The following is a 22965-nucleotide window of genomic DNA, read 5'->3' as shown; positions in this document are numbered from 1 at the left end:
GGCAAGATGGAGACAGTAGGGCAAGATGGAGTCAGTAGGGCAAGATGGGGACAGTAGGGGAAGATGGAGACAGTAGGACAAGATGGAGACAGTAGGGCAAGATGGGGACAGTAGGACAAGATGGAGACAATAGGACAAGATGGGGACAGTAGGGCAAGATGGAGACAGTAGGGCAAGATGGAGACAGTAGGGCAAGATGGAGTCAGTAGGGCAAGATGGAGTCAGTAGGGCAAGATGGAGACAGTAGGGCAAGATGGAGACAGTAGGGCAAGATGGAGACAGTAGGGCAAGATGGAGTCAGTAGGGCAAGATGGAGTCAGTAGGGCAAGATGGAGACAGTAGGGCAAGATGGAGTCAGTAGGGCAAGATGGAGACAGGAGGGCAAGATGGAGTCAGTAGTGCAAGATGGAGACAGTAGGACAAGATGGAGACAGTAGGGCAAGATGGGGACAGTAGGACAAGATGGAGACAATAGGACAAGATGGGGACAGTAGGGCAAGATGGAGACAGTAGGGCAAGATGGAGACAGTAGGGCAAGATGGGGACAGTAAGACAAGATGGAGACAGCAGGGCAAGATGGAGACAGTAGGACAAGATGGGGACAGTAAGACAAGATGGAGACAGTAGGGCAAGATGGAGACAGTAAGACAAGATGGAGACAATAGGACAAGATGGAGACAGTAGGGCAAGATGGAGACAGTAAGACAAGATGGAGACAGCAGGGCAAGATGGAGACAGTAGGACAAGATGGAGACAGTAAGGCAAGATGGAGACAGTAAGACAAGATGGAGACAGTAGGGCAAGATGGAGACAGTAGGACAAGATGGAGACAGTAGGGCAAGATGGAGACAGTAGGGCAAGATGGAGACAGTAGGGCAAGATGGGAACAGTAGGACAAGATGGAGTCAGTAGGGCAAGATGGAGACAGTAGGGCAAGATGGAGACAGTAGGGCAAGATGGAGACAGTAGGACAAGATGGAGACAGTAGGGCAAGATGGAGACAGTAGGGCCAGTGGGAATATTAGGGGAAGATAGAGATAGAATAGCAAGATGGAGGCATCAGGACAAGATGGAGGGAGTATGGCAAGTAGGTAACAGTAGCACAAGTTTAGGCCACTTTAGCATCGGTAGCCAATAGCCATTGTTCTCTGCATTAGTGATGTGGCCCCTCCGACACCAGTTGAACTCAGGAGCGATGAGCTTGGCATCCTGATTGGAAGGTGCTGTGTGCATGTGAAATAGATGTAACTGTAGAGAATGGGGCACCGGGGGGAGCAGCCAGTGACCCGGGGGGGCTTAACTTACAGAACCAAATTTTCATATTATTGTGATGCAATGAGGCCCCCTATGGACCTGCTCCTGAGCAGCCCCCAGAATCTCCACTGTCAGATTCCGCAACAAAGTGCTACAAATATAAATATATATCTATACGGTAACTAATAAGTATTGGAGAAGCTTTTTAACGAGCCCTATAATGAGATTTGATTCTCATTTTAATGAGAAAACCTTTGCTGCTCGGGGATTGGGCCATCGGAACCCCAGCTGCCTGTTCTGCACCCACTCGGAGAACTTTCCGACATCCCCGCTCGGAACCTTCTAACCCGTATCCCCCTTTATTCCATTCTCTTGGGCCAATAAATCAGCGCTTGGTACCATACAAACTGCACCCACTTGGAGAACTTTCCGACATCCCCGCTCGGAACCTTCTAACCCGTATCCCCCTTTATTCCATTCTCTTGGCCCAATAAATCAGCGCTTGGTACCATACAAACTGCACCCACTCGGAGAACTTTCCAACGGCCCCGCTCGGAACCTTCTAACCCGTATCCCCCTTTATTCCATTCTCTTGGGCCAATAAATCAGCGCTTGGTACCATACAAACTGCACCCACTCGGAGAACTTTCCAACGGCCCCGCTCGGAACCTTCTAACCCGTATCCCCCTTTATTCCATTCTCTTGGGCCAATAAATCAGCGCTTGGTACCATACAAACTGCACCCACTTGGAGAACTTTCCGACATCCCCGCTTGGAACCTTCTAACCCGTATCCCCCTTTATTCCATTCTCTTGGGCCAATAAATCAGCGCTTGGTACCATACAAACTGCACCCACTCGGAGAACTTTCCAACGGCCCCGCTCGGAACCTTCTAACCCGTATCCCCCTTTATTCCATTCTCTTGGGCCAATAAATCAGCGCTTGGTACCATACAAACTGCACCCACTCGGAGAACTTTCCAACGGCCCCGCTCGGAACCTTCTAACCCATATCCCCCTTTATTCCATTCTCTTGGGCCAATAAATCAGCGCTTGGTACCATACAAACTGCACCCACTCGGAGAACTTTCCAACGGCCCCGCTCGGAACCTTCTAACCCGTATCCCCCTTTATTCCATTCTCTTGGGCCAATAAATCAGCGCTTGGTACCATACAGACTGATATCCTAATTAAGGAGAGTTTATGGGAGGGATGTGGGAAGATTAGAACTTCAATATATCTAAATCTGCTTCCACCTTTACTCCGGGAAAGGAGAATGAGAGGTTGGTTATCTCTGCGCGGCACGGAAAGAATATCGTTAGCGGCGGCGGAACGTTCCGCCCTCCTCCTCTGTTGATCTAACGCCAAACAAATCAAAAGGGATTAGGGCTTCATTCAATCCTCTTTATTAAATCTGCTACTTTATTTCCCTTCAGACCGGAGAAGTTATAGAACGTTCTGTATCGCTGCGGATAAAGGGGAGCGGCGGCGCCCAACCGCGTCCAACGGAGCCATTGTCGGGGCACTTTCGCCCATCGTTGCTTGTGGTCTCAGGGTGGATCTTTTCACGTTAAAATGAGCCCAGAGGCTTTTCCAGATCTAGCCGGGATCGCTCGCTCGAAGGAAATGCGCGAAAGAGACGATCACGGGGGCTGAAAACTATTGGCTCATTGGTCAGCGGGGGGAACTGGAATATAAGGATTCAGTTGATGAAATGAAGCTTCTATTTGTACTCAAATCATATATTCTTTAAAGGGGAACTCCACCCAAACACAGGGGGGGGGCTATCACTCCAACTTGCAGCGCAGCAGTAAAGTGTGCCTGAGTCTGAGCTTTCAGCCAGCGCTACACATTAGAACTGCTTTCAGCTAACCTATTGTTTCTCCTACTCCCATGTAACTGGAGGAGTCCCAAGCCGGACTTGGATTTCTTACTATTGAGTGCTATTCTGATACCTACTGGGAGCTGCTATCTTGCTCCCTTCCCATTGTTCTGCTGATTGGCTGCTGGGGGTGAGGGGGGGGGATATCACTCCAACTTGCAGCGCAGCAGTAAAGTGTGCCTGAGTCTGAGTTTTCAGCCAGCGCTACACATTAGAACTGCTTTCAGCTAACCTATTGTTTCTCCTACTCCCATGTAACTGGAGGAGTCCCAAGCCGGACTTGGATTTCTTACTATTGAGTGCTATTCTGATACCTACTGGGAGCTGCTATCTTGCTCCCTTCCCATTGTTCTGCTGATCGGCTGCTGGGGGGGAGGGGGGGGGATATCACTCCAACTTGCAGCGCAGCAGTAAAGTGTGCCTGAGTCTGAGCTTTCAGCCAGCGCTACACATTAGAACTGCTTTCACCTAACCTATTGTTTCTCCTACTCCCATGTAACTGGAGGAGTCCCAAGCCGGACTTGGATTTCTTACTATTGAGTGCTATTCTGATACCTACTGGGAGCTGCTATCTTGCTCCCTTCCCATTGTTCTGCTGATCGGCTGCTGGGGGTGAGGGGGATATCACTCCAACTTGCAGCGCAGCAGTAAAGTGTGCCTGAGTCTGAGCTTTCAGCCAGCGCTACACATTAGAACTGCTTTCAGCTAACCTATTGTTTCTCCTACTCCCATGTAACTGGAGGAGTCCCAAGCCGGACTTGGATTTCTTACTATTGAGTGCTATTCTGATACCTACTGGGAGCTGCTATCTTGCTCCCTTCCCATTGTTCTGCTGATTGGCTGCTGGGGGTGAGGGGGGGGGATATCACTCCAACTTGCAGCGCAGCAGTAATGTGTGCCTGAGTCTGAGCTTTCAGCCAGCGCTACACATTAGAACTGCTTTCAGCTAACCTATTGTTTCTCCTACTCCCATGTAACTGGAGGAGTCCCAAGCCGGACTTGGATTTCTTACTATTGAGTGCTATTCTGATACCTACTGGGAGCTGCTATCTTGCTCCCTTCCCATTGTTCTGCTGATCGGCTGCTGGGGGGGAGGGGGGGGGATATCACTCCAACTTGCAGCGCAGCAGTAAAGTGTGCCTGAGTCTGAGCTTTCAGCCAGCGCTACACATTAGAACTGCTTTCACCTAACCTATTGTTTCTCCTACTCCCATGTAACTGGAGGAGTCCCAAGCCGGACTTGGATTTCTTACTATTGAGTGCTATTCTGATACCTACTGGGAGCTGCTATCTTGCTCCCTTCCCATTGTTCTGCTGATCGGCTGCTGGGGGGGAGGGGGATATCACTCCAACTTGCAGCGCAGCAGTAAAGTGTGCCTGAGTCTGAGCTTTCAGCCAGCGCTACACATTAGAACTGCTTTCAGCTAACCTATTGTTTCTCCTACTCCCATGTAACTGGAGGAGTCCCAAGCCGGACTTGGATTTCGTACTATTGAGTGCTATTCTGATACCTACTGGGAGCTGCTATCTTGCTCCCTTCCCATTGTTCTGCTGATCGGCTGCTGGGGGTGAGGGGGGGGGGATATCACTCCAACTTGCAGCGCAGCAGTAAAGTGTGACTAGCCCCATGGGAAAAACAGATTACAATGCAGGATTCTGCTGGAGACACTCACAGCCATAGAGAATCTTCTCCTTCCGTTGCCTCCAGTCCCTCTCCAGGGTTAATTGCAGGCGATTGTGCGTGACAGAGCGATGATGGGATTTAATTAGCTGCAATTTAATATCGTTTGATTGAAACTTTTTAGGGGTGAAGGTTAGGGGACGTCAAAAAAAAAGTGTTTGTTCTGAGATACAAATGCAAAAAAAAATCCAATGCTGTAAATGACATCCATTGGTTGCTAGAATAACAGTCCTTTGCAAATTAAATCATCCATATCTGTAGTAAATGTATTTTAAAATCTGATCTGTCAGTCATATAGTGCCTGCCCCGCCTCTATGCCGCAGGCATAGAGGCGGGGCAAGCACTATATGATTGACAGATCAGATTTTTAATTACAATTACTTTCACTGTCCATTCAGCACTTCCTACCTGCAATTGGTTTCAATTCTGAATTATTTGTTGGTTTTTTTTCAGTTATTTAGCTTTTTTTGTTTATCTGCTTTTCAATTTGTAATTCCAGCTGCTATATGGTTGCTAGGGTCTTATTTACCTTAGCAACCAGGCAGTGGGTTAAATGAGAGACTGGAATATGAATAGGAGAGGGACTAGAAAGAAATAATAAAGTAATAAAAAGTAACAATAACAATAAAATTGTAGCCTCACAGAGCAAAAGTTTTAACCATGAAATAAACCCAATAGGGCTGTTCTGCCCCCAATAAGGGGTAATTATATCTTAGTTGGGATCAAGTACAGGTACTGTTTTATTATTACAGAGAAAAGGGAATCATTTAACCATGAAATAAACCCAATAGGGCTGTTCTGCCCCAATAAGGGGTAATTATATCTTAGTTGGGATCAAGTACAGGTACTGTTTTATTATTACAGAGAAAAGGGAATCATTTAACCATTAAATAAACCCAATAGGGCTGTTCTGCCCCAATAAGGGGTAATTATATCTTAGTTGGGATCAAGTACAGGTACTGTTTTATTATTACAGAGAAAAGGGAATCATTTAACCATTAAATAAACCCAATAGGGCTGTTCTGCCCCCAATAAGGGGTAATTATATCTTAGTTGGGATCAAGTACAGGTACTGTTTTATTATTACAGAGAAAAGGGAATCATTTAACCATGAAATAAACCCAATAGGGCTGTTCTGCCCCAATAAGGGGTAATTATATCTTAGTTGGGATCAAGTACAGGTACTGTTTTATTATTACAGAGAAAAGGGAATCATTTAACCATTAAATAAACCCAATAGGGCTGTTCTGCCCCAATAAGGGGTAATTATATCTTAGTTGGGATCAAGTACAGGTACTGTTTTATTATTACAGAGAAAAGGGAATCATTTAACCATGAAATAAACCCAATAGGGCTGTTCTGCCCCCAATAAGGGGTAATTATATCTTAGTTGGGATCAAGTACAGGTACTGTTTTATTATTACAGAGAAAAGGGAATCATTTAACCATGAAATAAACCCAATAGGGCTGTTCTGCCCCCAATAAGGGGTAATTATATCTTAGTTGGGATCAAGTACAGGTACTGTTTTATTATTACAGAGAAAAGGGAATCATTTAACCATTAAATAAACCCAATAGGGCTGTTCTGCCCCCAATAAGGGGTAATTATATCTTAGTTGGGATCAAGTACAGGTACTGTTTTATTATTACAGAGAAAAGGGAATCATTTAACCATGAAATAAACCCAATAGGGCTGTTCTGCCCCAATAAGGGGTAATTATATCTTAGTTGGGATCAAGTACAGGTACTGTTTTATTATTACAGAGAAAAGGGGATCATTTAACCATGAAATAAACCCAATAGGGCTGTTAGGGGGCATGATAGACAGATAGCAGGGAATCTTCTGAACTTTTACTTGGAATCCATAGACAATAAAGATGTTCTGTGTAAGTATACAAAGAGTTAACTTTCATGGTGTATTATATTCTGTTAAATAAAGAGAATTTCACTTGAGATATTACTATTCTGTGATACATCAGGCTGAGAGGTGTAAATACAGGAATATATCGCAGGTACTAGCACCTAGCAGAGATGCCAATAACCTGCTTTTATAGATATAAATGTTATACAATTCCCTTGTGTTGGAATAACAGTCACTTCCAGTTTGTCGAGTGTTTAACTCGGGGCTTTTACACGGAATGGGGGTCCGTACGGTGATTATTATGGGCTGTTAATTCCCATCAATATGCAACGAGAGGTGTGAAATGTAAATTTGTGCCAGAATCCGGCGCTGAGAATACGGATCCTGCTGTCTGGCAATGTTCTTGCTGAAATGGATTTAAAAAAAAGAATAAACAACCCCCCCCCCCCGTTGCTATGAATGATTAATTACCAGGAAATAAGGGGACGTGTGAGATTTTACTGAACATTGTTCCCTAGTGAGGCTTAAAGTGTTAATAGGAGGCTAAGGGGCCAATTCTTTAACGGAGAAGGAACGTTTGAATTTCTGGGGGGGGGGGTACTAAAATCTTAGGCACCCCTCAAGTCATTGTCATCACTTACCTGAACCCCCAGTTGGTGAAAATTGGAGAAAATCTCACCGGCCGGGATGTATGCGATGAAGTGATCCTCTACCTTCTTCGGTCTTCGAGACGCTGGTTTGGGGGGTCAGACGGGTGGCGGGGGGGGGTGTGAAGGCCACGGGGGGGCCCATTGGGGCTGCAGGGGCCCCTGAGGCAGTAGCCCCGTTGGACCCTGCACCCCTAAGTCTGACCTTGGCCCCATGATCTTGTCAAAAGGAGAAGGAAGGAGGAGGATCGGGGTCGGACTGGGCCCCAGGACACCGGGAAAAATCCCGACACTTGCCGGTGCTCCCCCTGCTCGACTGTTCCTCCCGTGACGCGTTAAATTTACGCACTTGGGGGAGGACGTTGAGTGGGGGGCCCTGCGAGGGTGGTTAGGGGGGCCCCTGGGGGGGGCGGCGCTGCATTGGCACCTGCAGGACCCCTGGTGCTGGAGCCCCGGTGGGCCCTTCACCCCCCAGTCCGACCCTGAGGAGGATCGCCCGCCTGAATTAAATGGGTTGTTCCCCTTTAAAAAAACCTTTAGTATGATGTAGAGAGTGATATTCTTAGACAATTTGCAATTGGTCTTCATTTTGTATTATTTGTAGTTTTGTAAATATTTTTTACAAAACAGCTCTGCAGTTTGGAATTTCATCAGTTATCTGGTTGCTAGGGTCCAAATGACCTTAGAGACCAGGCTTTAGTTTGAATGAGAGGCTGGTATATGAATAGGGGAGGGGCTGAATAGAAAGATAAGGAATAAAAAGTAACAATAAAACTGGAGCCTCACAGAGCAATAGGGTTTGGCTGCCGGGGTCAGTGACCCCCATTTGAAAGCTGCAAAGGGTCAGAAGAAGATTTTCATATAAATATACTTTTTTTTATTAATATGTGCCATTGGGTAATACTAAATAGAAAACTGCCATTTTAAGCACTAAGGGCCGCCTCCTGGGATCATAGGAGTCACAGTGCACACAAACAAGCCAAGGCACACATACATGCTAGGCCCCATCAGCCAATGAATGGGCAGAGTTCTGCCTGTTGCTCCCACACTACTTCCTGTTACAGTTAGAGCTGCTTCACTTCCTGTCAGCTGATCTCTGAGGGAGCACACAGCCCATCACAAAATGGCAGCTCAAGGGAAAAGATGTAAAAGGACAATATTTACTGATATATATATTCCAGTTTGGGGAGATTCTTTAATAGGTCATTTAGCCTAATATAAACTGTCTGTTGGGTAAGTATTCATTCTGGGGGTTTAGTTTCCCTTTAAGATAAAAGTAGAGAATTATTTTCCACCTTATTCACAAACCTCCAGTTTTCTTCCCCCTTATGACGGTATAATCCCCAGTAGGGAAGCCAATGTCGGGGGAAATCCATGTTGCTCCACGTGTTCCTTCCAGGGAAATCGCCATTCGTGGTGATGGGTTTTTCTTTCTCTATAATCCATTACGGCGCCATTGTTCCCCGCTCATTAAACCTTTATTCCTAATGAATATATTTGTTTCCCATTGAAAACCCATCAACGATCAGATCTGCTTTTGACATTCAGCGAGCGTCCCATAAACACAAGCGGAGGGGAAGGAGGGCCCCATCTTGGCGCCACGGATGGCCCAACGCTTACATACGTGTGTGTTTAACGGTAATTATTAGCGCCGCACACTTCCAATTTGATTTTCCCTGCTCAGACGGCTGGAATTGCATTGATAACATTGCACAAAAGCAACATCAGATGGGAGAATCATCACCTTGCGCCGAGAATGGAGAAAAACATAGAGGGTCAATCACGGAGCGAAATGCGTTGTCAACTCAATGTATTTTTTAGTATCGAAATGGCCCCATCACATGCCGGAATGGAAATGACAGTGGGGCATGAATGATGGGCAATAGAATGCAAAGAGATGGGAAATGGACATGAAGAATGCATGAAGGGTAAAATGGTTAGAATTATGATAGGGATACATGAATAAATGCATAATGGGTTAATAAAAAAGAATTATGGGAAGCAGACATGACTAATGCATGTCAAACACGGAGGAGGAGGATGGGAACGGAGTAATGGGACTCGGGAGAATGTGTGATGGGTATAAAATGCCGATTTATGGCAAGTACATGGTGGGTAAGAGAAGCAGAATGATGGGATAGACACGGCATAGTGCATGATGGGTAAGAGAAGCAGAATGATGGGATAGACACGGCATAGTGCATGATGGGTAAGAGAAGCAGAATGATGGGATAGACATGGCATAGTGCATGATGGGTAAGAGAAGCAGAATGATGGGATAGACACGGCATAGTGCATGATGGGTAAGAGAAGCAGAATGATGGGATAGACACGGCATAGTGCATGATGGGTAAGAGAAGCAGAATGATGGGATAGACATGGCATAGTGCATGATGGGTAAGAGAAGCAGAATGATGGGATAGACATGGCATAGTGCATGATGGGTAAGAGAAGCAGCATGGGATAGACATGGCATAGTGCATGATGGGTAAGAGAAGCAGAATGATGGGATAGACATGGAATAGTGCATGATGGGTAAGAGAAGCAGAATGATGGGATAGACATGGCATAGTGCATGATGGGTAAGAGAAGCAGAATGATGGGATAGACATGGCATAGTGCATGATGGGTAAGAGAAGCAGAATGATGGGATAGACATGGAATAGTGCATGATGGGTAAGAGAAGCAGAATGGGATAGACATGGAATAGTGCATGATGGGTAAGAGAAGCAGAATGGGATAGACATGGAATAGTGCATGATGGGTAAGAGAAGCAGAATGATGGGATAGACATGACATAGTGCATGATGGGTAAGAGAAGCAGAATGGTGGGATAGACATGGCATAGTGCATGATGGGTAAGAGAAGCAGAATGATGGGATAGACACGGCATAGTGCATGATGGGTAAGAGAAGCAGAATGGGATAGACATGGAATAGTGCATGATGGGTAAGAGAAGCAGAATGGGATAGACATGGAATAGTGCATGATGGGTAAGAGAAGCAGAATGATGGGATAGACATGGAATAGTGCATGATGGGTAAGAGAAGCAGAATGGGATAGACATGGAATAGTGCATGATGGGTAAGAGAAGCAGAATGGGATAGACATGACATAGTGCATGATGGGTAAGAGAAGCAGAATGGTGGGATAGATATGGCATAGTGCATGATGGGTAAGAGAAGCAGAATGATGGGATAGACACGGCATAGTGCATGATGGGTAAGAGAAGCAGAATGATGGGATAGACATGGCATAATGCATGATGGGTAAGAGAAGCAGAATGGTGGGATAGACACTGCATAGTGCATGATGGGTAAGAGAAGCAGAATGATGGGATAGACATGGCATAATGCATGATGGGTAAGAGAAGCAGAATGGTGGGATAGACACGGCATAGTGCATGATGGGTAAGAGAAGCAGAATGGTGGGATAGACATGACATAGTGCATGATGGGTAAGAGAAGCAGAATGATGGGATAGACATGGCATAGTGCATGATGGGTAAGAGAAGCAGAATGATTGGATAGACATGACAAAGTGCATGATGGGAATGAGATAGTGACGAGCGAATCTGTCCCATTTCACTTTCCGAAAAATTCTCAAAATTGTGAAAATATTTGCAAAATGGGGAAAAATTAGTGAAATGCAAAAATGACACACATCAGAAAAAAATTGTTGCGTCAAATTTTTTCCGCTGCAAATTTTTGTGCCCGTTTCGCGAATCCATGCCTGGCAAAAAAATTTGCTCACTAGTAAGAGAAGCAGAATGATGGGTAAAAAATGCAGATTTATGACCAGTAGTGAAATTTCACGAAACCCGGCTACCGCATTACTTTTTTTTTTTTAACACTTGCAACTTTTTTGACATGACCGCGACTTTTTATTGATGCAAATTTTTGTCGCAGTTTTGCACAAAACATTTGCCAATGGCGAAATGTGGAATTTCGTAGCAAATTCACACAATAAAAATTTGCTCATCACTAATGAACTGCAAAATTAGACATGAAAGAATCCAAAATGGGTACCAATTTCAATGCACAATTATGGGGAAGGCTTGGAGAATGCATGATGGGCGAGGCACATTTAGAAGAATGCATGATGGGTAAATAAGGCAGATTTATGGCAGATGCATGATAGGTAGTGATAGTAACAACTCTTTTTCCGCTGCGGCTTTTCCATAGAGAATACATTAAACGTACATGGGAGTTTTTCTTTGCAGTGACTTTCAAGCAAACTACATTGGGGTCTATGGCTGTTTTGATGCAACATTTTTCTTTTCCCCTATGAAACTTTGTGACAGTTCGACACAACTATTTGCCGATGGTGAAATTAAAAATTCCGTCACTCGGATTGAAAAAAATGCAGATTTATGGCAAAAGCGGATTTATGGGTAATTAACACGAAAATACACATCTCCTTATTAAATCAGCCCGTGGTCCAAATCTCCCATTTTGTTTTGCTACAAGCTTCCAATTACAGCGTAATTATAACAGCTACATTGGGTCGGCTCAGCATTACGAGACGGTCCCGAGAGCCTAGAAATGAGTAATGGCGGAGGAATAAGAGCGAGCACAATGCATGTGGAGAAGGTGAAATTGAATTATCAGTATTATTTATTGTTTTATGTACATTCCGGCCCCTATTCCTGCAATGTGGCGCTGACGCCAGCGAATTCTCTTGTCACAAACATTAAGAAGAGAGACAGTGCTTCATCCTGCAGTCTCTTCGCCTTAACAAACCCTGTAATTGCTGCCAGAAGCCGAGCGCTTTCTTCTGTTCTTCATAAATGATTCCTCTTGCAGGAACCAGGGCCTTATGTTGAGACCTGGGATGGAACAAAGTTCATAAAAGTGCCTGGAGTATTAGGTTACTAGTCATACTCGGCCATACTTCCAATGCTATGATGCTATACCCCTTGGCTGATAAGCCATTTGCTTTGTAAGCATATGGGAGGTGGTTGTCTTCAGACTTTTGGGTACAAGCTTCTTTTATGTTCCAACTAGGAATTACTGATGCCGAAAACGTGCAAATTGCACTTTTGAAGATTGGCACCCCCATCCAATATATTGTGCCCATGGAGACTTCCCCCACTGTTTGGAAGCCACCATTGTAACGGGTTACGGGAAGGCCGTGGCAGCTAATAGAAAAAACTGGGATGATCAAGGTTCTTCATCAATCTGATGCCAAAAATATGCGAATTGCAATTTTGCAAATTGGCCCTGGGCATCCCCATCCAGTCCGTTGGAGCCTTCCCCCCATAGTTTGGGAGCCACCATGGTAAAGGTTTAGGGTAGGGCTGTGGAAGTTGATATGAAAGACTGGAAGGATCAAGGTTCTTGATCAATGTATTATTATCTGATGCCAAATATATGAAAATTTCAATTTTGCAAATTGGCCCTGGGCACCCCCATCCAATACATTTTCACCAATTGCAGCCTTCCCCCCATAGTTTGGGAGCCACCATGGTAAAGGTTTAGGGTAGGGCTGTGGAAGTTGATATGAAAGACCAGAAGGATGAAGATTCTTGATCAATGTATTGGATGGGGACGGACAGCTCCATTATCTGATACCAAAAACATGTGAATTGCATTTTTGCAAATTGGCCCTGGGCACCCCTATCCAATACATTTTCCCCAATCGGAGCATTTCCCCTATAGTTTGGGAGCCACCATGGTAAAGGTTTAGGGTAGGGCTGTGGAAGTTGATGAAAGACCAGAAGGACGAAGGTTCTTGATCAATGTATTGGATTGGGGTGCACAGCTCCTATATCTGATGCCAAAAATATGCGAATTCCACTATTGCAAATTGGCGCTGGGCACCCCCATCCAATACATTCTTCCGTTGGAGCCTTCCCCCCATAGTTTGGGAGCCACCATGGTAAAGGTTTAGGGTAGGGCTATGGAAGTTGATATGAAAGACCAGAAGGATGAAGGTTCTTGATCAATGTATTGGATGGGGACACACAGCTCCTATATCTGATGCCAAAAACATGTGAATTGCATTTTTGCAAATTGGCCCTGGGCACCCTCGTTGCTCCAATTTTCCCCAGTTGGAGCATTTCCCGTATAGTTTTGGAACCCACTATTGTTAAGGTTTAGGGTAGGGCTGTGGAAGTTGGTAAGAAAGACTGGAAGTATCAAGGTTTCTTGATCAATGTATTGAATGGGGGTGCACAGCTCCAATATCTGATGCCAAAAATATGCGAATTGCACTTTTGCAAATTGGCGCTGGGCACCCCCCCGTCTAATACATTCTCCCGTTGGAGCCTTCCCCCCATAGTTTGGGAGCCACCATTGTAAAGGTTTACGGGAGGGCTGTGGAAGTTGATATGTAAGACCTGAAGGATAAAGGTTCTTGATCAATGTATTGGATGGGGGTGCACAGAGCCAAATTGGTGCTAGGCACCTCCATCCAATATATTTTCCCCAATCGGAGCCTTTCCGGTATAGTTTTGAAAGCCACCATTGTAAAGCTTTATGGGAGGGCCGTGGAAGTTGATATTAGAAACCGGGAAGATCAATGTTATGACAAATCAACTTTGAAATGTAGATGATGAAAGATTCTCTTCAAAAACTTCATTTTCCATCCTAGGCATTTTATTTTAACATCCCAGATTACGACCGTAGGAACAACCACGAATAAATCGCCCTTGTCACACCATGCTTTAGCGAGGAGCAGGAAATATTCCACGAGACAAGCTGTGTGTAACCTTTAATCCGTTTGCCCGACAAACTGTACAACGTGGAACCATTAGTGAGAAGTTGGAACATTGGCACAGTGATAATTGCAATCCCATCCCGGGTGCTTGTCACGCCTCTCTAGCTGTGAAGAGATTTCTACCTCATTACAGGCTCAGCGTGTTGGCTTGTCACTTTATCGGTGATACCTGCAGATTGCCTCAGTTTAATGCGGACTTATGGAGAATATTATGGCCCCAACAGACTGAAGATATTACCCATCTGTCCTGGGGTATGGACTAGCCTAAGCGCCATAGGGGGAGTTGCATCTCATGCACTTCACCATGGAATTTGTTGGGTTTTGGAGACAGATACTGTATGTGACTACTGCTGTGCCTGGAGTATTATGTTACTAGTCATACTCATCCATACTTCCAATGCTATCATGCTATACCCCCTTGGCTGCTAAGCCATATGCTTTGTAAACAGATGGTAAGGGGGTTGTCTTCAAACTTTTGGGTACAAGCTTCTTTTCTGTTCCAACTAGGAATATCTGATGCCGAAAATAGGCAAATTGCACTTTTGTGCATTGGCGCTGGGCACCCCCATCCAATATATTGTGCCCATGGAGCCTCCCCCCCTTCCCCCGTAGTTTGGAAGCCACCCTTGTAACGGGTTACAGGAGGGCCGTGGCAATATAAAAAACTGGGAAGATCAAGGTTCTTCATCAGTGTATTGGATGGGGACGCACAGCTCCAATATCTGATGCCAAAATCAGTTTTGAAGAGTGTTGAGGTTCCTAGAAACACAATGAAACTCACCAAGGTGAGCAGTAGAGTCAAAGAACAGGCGGTAGGTCGGACCAGGTAACCAACCATTGGAATCTAGAGAACATGCACAGGTCTCACAGGTGCCTAACGAGGAAATTATTTTATATATCACCTCACAATCTGGAGCCCCTCCTAAATAATCCAGATTATGGTGGCCAGCTGGTCCAATTCAGTACAAATAACCTGGAGAGTACACATGTTCTTCAGTGCAACAGTGTAATTTATTGAGATATCACTGCACTACATGTTTCGGCTAACAGCCTTCCTCAGGTGCATACAAGAGTAACATTAGCAAACAGAAAAAATACCTAACACCCCACCAACAAGTTCCACCAGCTCCATAGTGTGGCCAGCTGGTCTAACCTTCCCAACAGACCCAAGTGAAGCTAATATCACCCCATATGCTTATCCACCTCATAAACTCTATATTACACTCACCTCCTCACACCTTCTGCCCGCCAGTTATTCCCAGACTCAATTAAACTTGCCCATATTATGCCTGATTAGAACAAATGAGTATCAGAAGCCCAGACCCCAAATTTCATCTAAAAAGCAATTAGGATCAATCTCTGCATTAAGACTCTCGAGTCTTTGGAGTTTCACTCCGTGAATCCATATTGGTTTATTATTTTACTCATTAGCCTGCCAATCCCCTATTGTATTGCATTATATCTTACTGTAGGCTGGCCACATCCACTTTTATATTGTGCAGCCCCCGCAGTGTATTTTATCAAAATCAAACGATTCACAGTACGTTGATGTTTTTCCCTTAATGCCTTATACGATGTGGAGTCCAATAATAACATAATTACCAGCACTGCCGAGTGTATTACATGCAGTGACCCTTGAATATGGGGAATATCTGCATTCATTGTTCATTATATACATTTCTATAAGTTGTACTACAGTAAAATATGGCATCTGTGTCTATATTGTTTTTATTGGTTTTTACCTTAACTTCTTACTATTTAAATGCACCTTTGAATGTACCTTTGATACATTTTTATGATTTTAATATTTATTTTTTATATTTCTACTTTGAAATATTTTCGATCGTTTCAGAAATTTTGAATACATATTATTTTTTTTTTATAAGTATTATATTGGTACGGGGAACAACGCATGGCCCTTAAGTTCTACACAAAGCACCACTTGTTATATCAACAATAAGTCAGAACATTGTTACAATGGGAAGGATTTAATTTAGTGAGAAGATGACAAATAAACGATATTCAGTTTAGGGTGCAATTCAGAAAAATTTATCTCACTGCTTATCACGAGAAAAATCTATTAAAGCCTATGGGGAAAAAAATGGAATTGAATTACGTCCATAAGTTTTCACGTGATAGATTATGAGATGACTTTTTCTCACTGAACTGAATCTGTTCCAATGTTGGAGGAAGTATTCTAAGTTCCACCCACCCTTGCTTATCAGTTTCAAAAACACTAATATTTATTTTTTTTGGATTCGCTGATGCCAAAGGGCACCTTTTATAAAGCTGCCCTTATCCATAGAATGAGTTGACTCCCTGTTGTGAGTATTTCGAGTTTGTTTTTCTAAATCAAATAAACAAAGGAAAACTCGTTCGAATAAAAAACTTGAACATCTCGAACCCATCTCGGGTTTACTAGCTCAAAAAACTGGAGAAATACGAGTTTCCATTGACTTCTATAGAAACTCATGAGCTTTTAGATGGCAAATTTTTACCTTCGAGTTTTTGGGCTTTTTCTACCAGACTTTCAAGTTTTTGAATCATAACTCAAAGTTTTTTCAAGCACAAAACGAGAAAAAAAAAATCAAACTCGACTGTTGAGCGAATTTTTTCACCAGGCATGGATTCGCAGTGAATTTCCACATTTCGCCATTGGCTAATTGTTTTGCAAAACATTCCCGGGGAAATTCGCCACGGAAAAATTTGGCACATCGAATTTTTTTGTTGCGCGTCAAATTGGGTGCGGTCACAGCAAAAAAGGGCACGGTCGCATCACAAAAAGGCAATGTCGACAAAAAAATAGACACAGGCGACGAAAAAGATGTGGACAACAAAAAAATGCACTTCGTGAATTTTTCACCATTTTGCGAATTTTCTCGCCGTTTTGCGCATTTCATACCGAAACAGGACAGATCCGCTCGTCACTAATCTCAATTTTTTTGCGTTTACGCCGCCTTTATCCGTAGGATGAGTTGACTCCCTGTCGTGAGTATGTCGAGTTTGTTTTTCTAATTCAAATAAACAAAGGAAAACTTGTTCGAATAAAAAACTCGAATATCTCCAATTTTTCGAATTTACGAGCTCGGAAAAAACTGGAGAAATACGGGTTTGAGAATACGGTTTGACTTTGCCTATGACAACTCCCACTGACTTCTATAGAAACTCACAAGCTTTTAGACGGCGAAATTTTTACATTCGAGTTTTTTTCTACCAGTTTTCGAATTCGAGTTTTTTCAAACACAAATCGAGAAAAAAAAAATCAAACTCGACCGTTGATAAGAGTTTAGCTAAGAGTTTATCCTACACTTCAAGTCATGTAGAATGAAAAATGCTGATTATTATATAGAAATAAATCAATCCTGACGGCACTGGTGGTCACAAGGTCTTCATTCTCGAAGAGACGGCCAATCAATTCACTTTGCTCAATAAATAGGCAGATTGTTATTCTTCCCAGTGAAGCCTGAGTGATCTGCCTGTCATCATAATGTCAAGGCAACCCCCCAGGAGCGTTTCCCACGTAGAATAATGTCCCTTTAATGCAGGTGGAGGAGTTAATATTCCCATAAAAACACTTCGCGAGAGTTTTACTTCAATCCCCGGAGCTCAATTAAAAAGGCAAAATTTGACTCTCCGTCCAAACCGCTGGAAATTAATGTCATCGTTTAATATTGTTGGGTTTGACAAATTGGATGGTGTAGAAAGTTAATTTACACGTACTAAAAATAATGAACACGAGTTGCTTTATTGGAGGAGGGATAAGAAGCCGAGGGGAGGGGGGGTATTAACACATTCTGGGTACATTACAGGAGATTATATAAAAGTCTAATGCCCCCTACTGTGTACTTGGTATCTGCCAAGCACATTTATTTTCATACTCCGGTGTAAAGTGTCTCATGGGGTAAGAGTGAGTGTCTCAATGAGTGAGTGTCCAATGAATGAGTGTGAGTATGAGTGAGTGTCTCAATGAGTGAGTGTCCAATGAATGAGTGTCTCAATGAGTGAGTGTCTCAATGAGTGAGTGTCCAATGAATGTGAATATGAGTGAGTGTCTCAATGAGTGAGTGTCCAATGAATGAGTGTGAGTATGAGTGAGTGTCTCAATGAGTGAGTGTCCAATGAATGAGTGTGAGTATGAGTGAGTGTCTCAATGAGTGAGTGTCCAATGAATGAGTGTGAGTGAGTGTCTCAATGAGTGAGTGTCCAATGAATGAGTATGAGTATGAGTGAGGGGATGGATTGTCCTAATGAGCTTGTTGGACAGCACTCTATAGACATAAGTGGGCATTAGTGATGAGCGAAATTAAAAAATTCGGCACGCAACCAATGGGATGCAGTCGTGTCAAATTGGGCGTGGCCATGTCAAATTGGGCACGGCTGTGTCAAATTGGGCGCGGTCATGTCAAATTGGGCGTGGTTGTGTCAAATTGGGCACAGTTGCATCAAAATAAGGGTGCGGTCGCATCAAAATGGGCGCAATTGTGTCAAAATAAGGGCACGGTCGCGGCAAAAAAACCACGGGCGATAAAAAAATAGACGCGGCGGCAAAAAATAGATGCAGGCGACAAAAAAAAAAAGAGGAGGGCGACAAAAAAAATCGCGGAACAAATGTGTTTTGCGAATTTTTCGCCGTTTCGCGAATTTTATGGCGAAGGGAAACGGGACAGATTCGCTCATCACTAGTGGGCATTATTCAATGGGGCCCTGTACTGACCGACTGCCCCAACAAAAGTGCACTGGTTGGCCCCTAAGCATTTCTAGTTGGTTCTCAGTATCAGCCGAGATCATACTGAGCACGTGCAGTGCCCCGGGCACACAGAGGATAGCCTTACAGGATCAGAGGCTGCTGGCCGGGATCATTGCAGTTATAGGGCAAGTTCAGTACATAAAACAGAATGTTTCTATCCAAAATATTTTAGAAATAGAACTTGCAGAGCTGAGAAATTGCTGGGAAGCGGCTAAGAGCCTTTTGATCTTTCCCGGAGTCAGCACCTTTACCTATGGAACCCGTCCAGAAATGTGCGCCTTCTTTCATCCCGGTAATTAGGGCGCCAGCTGCAGTATCACTGAGTACGCAGGTTTCTGTAGTCATTTTTTAATTAAAAGAAAAAGTCATTTTGAAATGCTCTGCTCGCTCGCTCTCCATGTTGGGAGTCGGGGCCGGTGTTTAATAATAGGCTCGGATTCCATTTGTGCTAAGGGTGAATCTATCTCAGTCATTACTGAGCCATTTAATAGTATTACAGAATGGGGAGACACAGAGGGACCCTGCCCAGACAGAGGGGGGGGGGCACATACAGAATGGGGAGACACAGAGGGACCCTGCCCAGACAAAGGGGAAGGTGAGGGGGCACATACAGAATGGGGAGACACAGAGGGACCCTGCCCAGACAGAGGGGGGGGGGCACATACAGAATGGGGAGACACAGAGGGACCCTGCCCAGACAGAGGGGAAGGTGAGGGGCACATACAGAATGGGGAGACACAGAGGGACCCTGCCCAGACAGAGGGGAAGGTGAGGGGCACATACAGAATGGGGAGACACAGAGGGACCCTGCCCAGACAGAGGGGGGGGCACATACAGAATGGGGAGACACAGAGGGACCCTGCCCAGACAGAGGGGAAGGTGAGGGGCACATACAGAATGGGGAGACACAGAGGGACCCTGCCCAGACAGAGGGGGGGGCACATACAGAATGGGGAGACACAGAGGGACCCTGCCCAGACAGAGGGGAAGGTGAGGGGCACATACAGAATGGGGAGACACAGAGGGACCCTGCCCAGACACAGGGGAAGGTGAGGGGCACATACAGAATGGGGAGACACAGAGGGACCCTGCCCAGACAGAGGGGAAGGTGAGGGGCACATACAGAATGGGGAGACACAGAGGGACCCTGCCCAGACAGAGGGGGGGGGCACATACAAGAATGGGGAGACACAGAGGGACCCTGCCCAGATAGAGGAGGGGCACATACAGAATGGGGAGACACAGAGGGACCCTGCCCAGACAGAGGGGGGGGCACATACAGAATGGGGAGACACAGAGGGACCCTGCCCAGACAGAGGGGAGGCACATACAGAATGGGGAGACACAGAGGGGGGGGGGCACATACAGAATGGGGAGACACAGGGGGGGGCACATACAGCATCGGACCTTTCTGTATAAAACAAACAGGGCGTTTATAAGAGGGAAATGCAGAGTCATCAAACTTTAATAAAACTGCGCCGTACGAGGCCCCCGATCCATCGAGCTCATCGCTTAAATCTTTCATCTGCCATTAGCCGGCGTGCATCTGCTGATGCGGGATCCTCGCGCTTTACGGGCGCATTAGGCAGACTTTCCGCATGCTGTTTGAACTCCCGTTAAGACATTCCGACTTCAAAGCCGATGAATTATTAATTGATCCTACTTTATGTTTTTGTCACAACGCCGGTTCCCACAGACGCGACTCGCCGCTGCGCAGGGGCCCCCGTTAGCCGCTCCGATTATATTCTGTATTCGGGAAATGATTTATACCGACTTAGAAGTTGCCCCCCCTCCCGAAACCCAACCTTACCCCCCCCCCAAACCCCCAGTCACTTCCCACAGGATTAAGCAAAGAGCAGCGGAACAAAATCAAGCGAAGCGCCCCGCGTACGCCGTTATTGTATTATTATTATACTTATCAATTATGCATCGAGCAAGAGCGCATTTCGCGGCGGTTGGGGAGCCATTACGGCACAGAGCGGAACGCGGATACAGAAGCGCCATCGGCCCACATTGTCTGCTGGGTTCCTAATTGTGAAGCATTAAGTCTGGGTCGGAACACGCGACTTTGGTCGGAACTGGGGGGCGAGCGGGGGGGAAAGACAGACGGGTGGCGATGGGCAAAATTGGCGATTTTTTTAGCGAAATGGGCGGAAGAATTTGCAGCGAAAAAGAGAGGAAAAAGTCGCGATCACATCAAAAATGCTGCGGTTGCTTCAAATGCGTCTCAGTTGTGTCAAAAAAGTCTAAAAAGTTGCCGACGTGTCAAATACATGGCGGTTGTGTAGTGACGAGCGAATCTGTCCCACTGGAAAATTAGCAAAATGGCGGAAAAATCTGCACAACTTTTTTGTTTCGCTAAATTTTCGATTTGCTCATCGCTACTGCCATATACTATAATAGGGCTACTGGTCCGGGGGCTACTGGTCCGGGGGCCACTGCTCCGACACCCTGTTTGTGCACCTTTCCACCTTACATTACTGCGCTGGATGATGTTATTAATTAAAGGGGTTGTTCAGCTTTAAATTAACCTTTCGTATACTGTAGAAAATGCTATTTTGAGACAATTTGCAATTGGTCTTTACTTTTTTTATTATTAGCGGTTTTCAAACTCTTTAGATTTTTGTTCAGCAGATCTCCAGTTTGGAATGGTGGCAGCTATCTGGTTGCTAGGGTCCAATTTAACCTAGCAACCAGGCAGTGATTTGAAGAAAAAAAAAAGACAGGAATATGAATAGAGGAGGGGCTGCCAGAAGAAACTATTATACCTACTATCCCCCCATTGGGATGAGAGAGGAGAATACGGAGATGGCAGTTAATAAGTCACATTCGGGGGGGGGGGGGTTACACACAAGTTTCCCAGACCCCCCGCTGCCCTGAGGCTCGACAGAGAAGTTTGTTTTGTTCCCTCCCAAGTCACAAACGCTGCATTTTATGAGTTTTCTTTTGTTAAACCGTTTGCTTCGGGTTGGGAGAGCAGGGGGGGGGGGTATTGGGGCAATAGTGGGGGGTTGTTACGGCCGGAGAAACATGGAGTTTGCCAACGAGGTGAAACTGCAGATTGTAATGTATCAAACAATCGAATCACAACGGCGGGGGGTATAGGCGCCATTGGATTGGGGGCCGCACAATGAGCCTTTAGGGATCTGGGCAATTTTAGGTTGGGTTGGCCCATTGGGGGCCCATACAGGGGCAGATAAACTAGCCGTAGGATAGCGGGGGCCGACTGTAATATTGGGGGCAAAGATATAGGATAGCGGGGGCCGACTGTAATATTTGGGGCAAAGCCATAGGATAGCGGGGGCCGACTGTAATATTGGGGGCAAAGCCATAGGATAGCGGGGGCCGACTGTAATATTTGGGGCAAAGCCATAGGATAGCGGGGGCCGACTGTAATATTGGGGGCAAAGCCATAGGATAGCGGGGGCTGACTGTAATATCTGGGGCAAAGCAATAGGATAGCGGGGGCCGACTGTAATATTTGGGGCAAAGCCATAGGATAGCGGGGGCCGAATGTAATATTTGGGGCAAAGCCATAGGATTGCGGGGGCCGACTGTAATAATGGGGGCAAAGCCATAGGATGGCGGGGGCCGACTGTAATATCTGGGGCAAAGCCATAGGATAGTGGGGGCCGACTGTAATATCTGGGGCAAAGCCATAGGATAGCGGGGGCCAACTGTAATATCTGGGGCAAAGCCATAGGATAGCGGGGGCCGACTGTAATATCTGGGGCAAAGCCATAGGATAGCGGGGGCCGACTGTAATATCTGGGGCAAAGCCATAGGATAGCGGGGGCCGACTGTAATATTTGGGGCAAAGCCATAGGATAGCGGGGGCCGACTGTAATATTGGGGGCAAAGCCATAGGATAGCGGGGGCTGACTGTAATATCTGGGGCAAAGCCATAGGATAGCGGGGGCCGACTGTAATATTTGGGGCAAAGCCATAGGATAGCGGGGGCCGAATGTAATATTTGGGGCAAAGCCATAGGATAGCGGGGGCCGACTGTAATAATGGGGGCAAAGCCATAGGATGGCGGGGGCCGACTGTAATATCTGGGGCAAAGCCATAGGATAGCGGGGGCCGACTGTAATATCTGGGGCAAAGCCATAGGATAGCGGGGGCCGACTGTAATATCTGGGGCAAAGCCATAGGATAGCGGGGGCCGACTGTA

This window comes from Xenopus tropicalis, chromosome 10 (genome assembly GCF_000004195.4).
Source record: "Xenopus tropicalis strain Nigerian chromosome 10, UCB_Xtro_10.0, whole genome shotgun sequence".
In the NCBI taxonomy this organism is placed as follows: Eukaryota; Metazoa; Chordata; class Amphibia; order Anura; family Pipidae; genus Xenopus; species Xenopus tropicalis.
This window is presented reverse-complemented; position numbering follows the sequence as displayed.